This window comes from Engraulis encrasicolus, chromosome 6, assembly GCF_034702125.1.
Source record: "Engraulis encrasicolus isolate BLACKSEA-1 chromosome 6, IST_EnEncr_1.0, whole genome shotgun sequence".
Taxonomy (NCBI): domain Eukaryota; kingdom Metazoa; phylum Chordata; class Actinopteri; order Clupeiformes; family Engraulidae; genus Engraulis; species Engraulis encrasicolus.
Genome location: NC_085862.1, coordinates 37,923,369 through 37,928,368, shown reverse-complemented (window position 1 = coordinate 37,928,368; position 5,000 = coordinate 37,923,369). Strand labels below are relative to the sequence as shown.

The 5,000-nt window shown below is 48.5% G+C and overlaps 1 protein-coding gene across 1 annotated transcript in view; it reads right to left on the bottom strand.

Annotated features, from left to right (window-relative positions):
- The window catches only part of LOC134450377 (gamma-aminobutyric acid receptor subunit gamma-3), a 139,786-nt gene that overhangs the window by 21,340 nt on the left and 113,446 nt on the right, over window positions 1-5,000 (bottom strand). The gene's annotated exons all lie outside the window — the stretch shown is intronic.

Here is a 5,000-nt window from a genome sequence, read left to right as displayed (position 1 = left end):
TGTCTGTATAAGAACTAAAGTAAAACAGAATTAAAACCAATCAACAATTTCAGTTTTATGACTAACTGTTGCCACATTGTAGGACCGCCACTGCTCTCAAACCAGTTTGCCTGCCTGCTACTGTGAGGTTATCACCCCTCTCCTCAGCATCTTGGCATTAATCTCATGGATCTCCTTGGGGACAGATCGGCAAATAACTATGTTCCACTAACACCATAGCAGGGTACGTTTTTACAAAGCCGAAACAAAAACATTATTGACTCCGCTCTGATTAATTGAAATCCTCAATCTGTGAGGAAAAACCTACTGTGTTAGCATCCTTATTTACATCCTTGATTTTTTACTCATTACCATCCCAACGCAATTAAAAATTCTTTGCACATAAGCATTAATCCTATTGACTTACAAGTAAATGATAATTACACTTAATAGCCCTCTGAGGTAAGAGGCGTTCAATTAACAAAACAAACTCATTAGCTGAGGGGGAAGTAGCTCTCTCTCTCGTTGTCTCCTCTCTCTCTCTCTCTCTCTTTCTCTCTCTCTCTCTCTCTCTCTCTCTCTCTTAATTGCTAATTGTTTCAAAATATTTCTGATGAATTGCATTACTATTCTGCTTTTTGGGGGCTCTCAGTGAAATTCTCAACACAAACAGCCTCAGGTGGTGCACTGAATACTATTAGGAAATGCTGCAGTAGCTCAAAATCACTCGATTGTTTAAACGAGTGTCCTCCACTTGACACGCACACACACACACACGCACACACACACATGCACATGCGCGCACACACACGCACACACACACAAAAACTCACACACACACAAAAACTCAGACACACACACACACACACACACACACACACACACACACACACACACACACACACACACACACACACACACACACACACACACACACACACACACACACACACACACACACACACACACACACACACACACACACACACACACACACATTTAGACAGCTCTGTTTATATTCCTCATGACTCCAAAATGTGCCACGCCAGGCTATTAAAGCGCGATCGCTCCAAGCTAACTCAGATTGAACTTCCACACCAGCTTAATGCAATCAGCGCCGACACACAGTCCCCTGAGAACGTTCTAACAAATGATGCTAGTTTGCTTGATTGCTGCATGGTCTGGCAAATACTTAACACCACAGCTTCCGTTAGAAGGGGTGGAGGGCTACTTGTGTTTTCATTATTTTGGGATTATTTTTCTATCGACCGATAGGGCAGAGAAGCCCCGCCAATGAGTATGGAGGGCATTATTGTTGCAGTCAATACAGCCTAATTGGTCAACACTTCATACAGGCACGGAATCAATTCCGGGTGACAAATTTGGTAAGGGGCCTGCATTTTTATTAATGCACCCACTGAGACACGAGAGCCAAAGCAGCAGCAGCAGCAGCAGCAGCAGCAGCAGCAGCAGCAGCAGCAGCAGCAGCAGCAGCAGCAGCAGCAGCAGCGGCAGCCAGGACTAGACTAGGGGGGAAATAGGGCCTGGGCACTTTTGTATTAAAGGGGACCCCCCACCCCCTAATTAGCATCGCACAACTGACTCACTGGTGGGCCCTGATGAACCCTTATAAAAAAAAAACAATAAAAAATAATAATACTTTTATTTCTGAAAATAGGGGCCCACAAGGGTACGGGGCCGACTGGGAAATGCCCGCTATGCGACATGGCCAAACCAGCCCTGGCGGAAGCAATGCTGGCTGGCTATACACCCTGACAATGTGAAAAGAGTGGTCATTTATTAAATCACGTCTTCAGCATATTCCGCTGCTTTACCGTTTCCTTAATTGGCACAGAAGGGGGATTTAGGACGAGGCATCCCGGTACGGTGTGTGAAAAAGAGGGGGGGGAAACTTAAGAGGCTCAGTCTCAGGCTCCCATGCAGCAGCAAGCAAAGGCGTCCCGAGCGGTTTGGCTTCCCAACACAGCTGTGTAATGCATCATTAGCGGAAGAGTTAAGAATAGCTGCGGTAGCGGTGCACGCTGTACATTAAAAATGGAACATGTAAAGCCTTGCATAATCCTCCTAGCATTTCATAGTGTGAAAAAAATGATACAGAGGCATGTCGTCTCCATGCCGAATACAAACTAAGGAAGCCTTTTATTGCTGTTAGTGTTATATTATAGGACTACAGTTTGGGATGTAAAAACTCTCTCTCTCTCGCCCTCTCGCCCTCTCTCTCTCTCTCGCCCTCTCGCCCTCTCTCTCTCTCTCGCCCTCTCTCTCTCTCTCTCTCTCTCTCTCTCTCTCTCTCTCTCTCTCTCTCTCTCTCTCTCTCTCCAGCATCTTGCCCTTTTTGTCTCCCCATTTCTCTCTACACCTGTCAATCATTCTTTCAATCTAGCTATCTTTTGTCTCATTTTGTCCTTCTATCTCTCTCTCTCTCCCCCTCAGTAACCCTCCCTACCTCCCTCTCTCCCTCCTTCCCTCCCTCCCTCCTTTGTTTTCCTTTTCTCTCTCGGTCCGTCTGATTCCCTCCTACAGGCGTGTTGTAGTCAGTTCATTATCCTGTCTACTTGGCCCCCCCTGCTCCTTGGGCTTCATGGCCCTGGAGGTAAGCAAATTTCACTCAATCAGAGACACGTACGCGCGTCTGCACACACACACACACACACATGCACGCACACACGCACGGACGCACGCATGTACGCACGCACACACGCACGCATGTACGCACGCACACGTGCGCGCACGCACACACGCACATGCACAAACATGCATGCACAGACACACATATACTAAAAGCACTTCACACACACACTCACACGCATGAAGACACGTTTACTCACACATATACACACACACATACACACACACAAACACACACACGCACGCGCACACACACACACACACACACACACACAGACACACAGACACACACACACACACAGACACACAGACACACACACACACACACACACACACACACACACACATACACACACACAAACACACACACGCACGCACACACACACACACACACACACACACACACACACACACAGAAACCATGCCATCACCATGGGAACAAGGCCACCACTATCATCATGCAGTAGTCCTAGTAGGTGAGACAGGGTGTGTGTGTGTGTGTGTGTGTGTGTGTGTGTGTGTGTACTGTATGTGTGTTTGTGCTTGATTGGTTTGCAACGGGGGGCAATTGTTCTGGTGGGTGAAAGAGTGGAAAACCTGTAATGGTGTGTGTGTGTGTGTGTGTGTTTGTGTGTGTATGTGTGTGTGTGTGTGTGTTTGAGTGTTTGTGTGTGTGTGTGTGTGTGTGTGTGTGTGTGTGTGTGTGTGTGTGTGTGTGTGTGTGTGTGTGTGTGTGTGTGTGTGTGTGTGTGTGTGCCTGCTTGTGCGTGTGTGTGTTTGAGTGTTTGTGTCTGAGTGTGTGTATGTGTGTGCCTGCTTGTGCGTGTGTGTGTGTGTGTGTGTGTGTGTGTGTGTGTGTGTGTGTGTGTGTGTGTGTGTGTGTGTGTGTGTGTGTGTGCCTGCATGCGTGCGTGTGTGCATGTGTGTGTTTACTGTAAGGGGACAGTTCTGTGGTTCGCTGTCCATGGTAGACGTAGGTGGTAACCGGCTCTCCACAACCATGTGATTTAAACCATAATGGCCTCGCACAGCACAGGGACAAGCAAAAAACTCATCAAAGCAAATCACTTTGTAATTTTGATAATTCATCTTGCAGAGAGCCCATTATTGATTTGCAGAAAATAAAATGGCTACCTATATATCTCTGTATACAGTACACCATTCTACCGCCTCCCCGTTGGCTTTACCTTCACTGGGGCTGTGTGAGGGGGCAAGGGCTGCAGCTCTGGCCAGGGGTCTAGCTGGCTGAGTGGGTGGGGCCAGGGATGATGACAGGGGGGGACAAAGGGGTCAGGTGTCCTGGGCCCAGGGAGAGGGAGGCCCCAAACTTGCGTCCCCATTACATTGTATGTATTGAATGGGGGCGAGGAGAGGTGGGTGGAGAGGAAATGGGTTTTTCTTGGTCAGGCCAAAGTTGTCAGCGGCCCTGGGTGGGGTTGCAGAGGGCGGGTCTGAATGATGGACCGTCTTGCCATGGAGATTTGTGGTCCTTGGAATGACTTCCAACACTGCAGAGGGAATTTGCGGGCGGGAGTCACAATCGATTGTAGATTAATGTTACATTAATCTCTCGGTTTCAAGAGGAGGAAGGTGCGCTGAGGAGCTGGCAAGCCACGTGAAAAGGGGGATCGAGGGGGCCAGAGAGAAGCAGGAGGAGAAGGAGGAGGAGAGCAAAGAGGAGGAGGAGGAGGAAGAGACTGTGGGAGCGGATGAGGGAGGAGCAGAGGACTGACGTGGAGAGGGGTTAAGAGGAGTAGAGAGGAGAGGAAAAGGGTTGTGAGGGAACATGAAGGGAACAAGGGAAGAAAGGCAGAGAAAAGAGTGTAGAAGTGCAGAAGAGAGGCGAGGAGAGAATAGTGCTGTGGAGGAGAAGAAAGGAGATGAGGGAGAGCAGAAAAGGACCGACAGTAGACGAGGAGAGGAGAGATGAGAGAGAAGTGGAGTGGAGAGGACAGGCGGAGAGAGAGGAAGAGAAAAGAGGAGGTGAAAGGTTGATGTCTGTCTATCAGTGTGAATGCTGCCGGAGCTTTAAGTTGGTGTTTAGCAACTTGGACCTGCCGTGACCCCCGAGTCCTCTGGAAGTCTTTTATCTCTGAAGAGCAGCTGTGGAACATCAACTAATACCTTTGGAAAACTCTTTCATAGCTGCATCTGTAGAAGTGTGTGTTTGTGTATGTGTGTGTGTGTGTGTGTGTGTGTGTGTGTGTGTGTGTGTGTGTGCATGTGCGTGTGCGTGTGTGTGTGTGTGTGTGTGCGTGTGTGTGTGTGTGTGTGTGTGTGTGTGTGTGTGTGTGTGTGTGTGTGTGTGTGTGTGTGTGACGTGTTTGTGTGTGAAGAAACATGAGAGAGAGAGAGGGAGGGAGAGAGAGAGA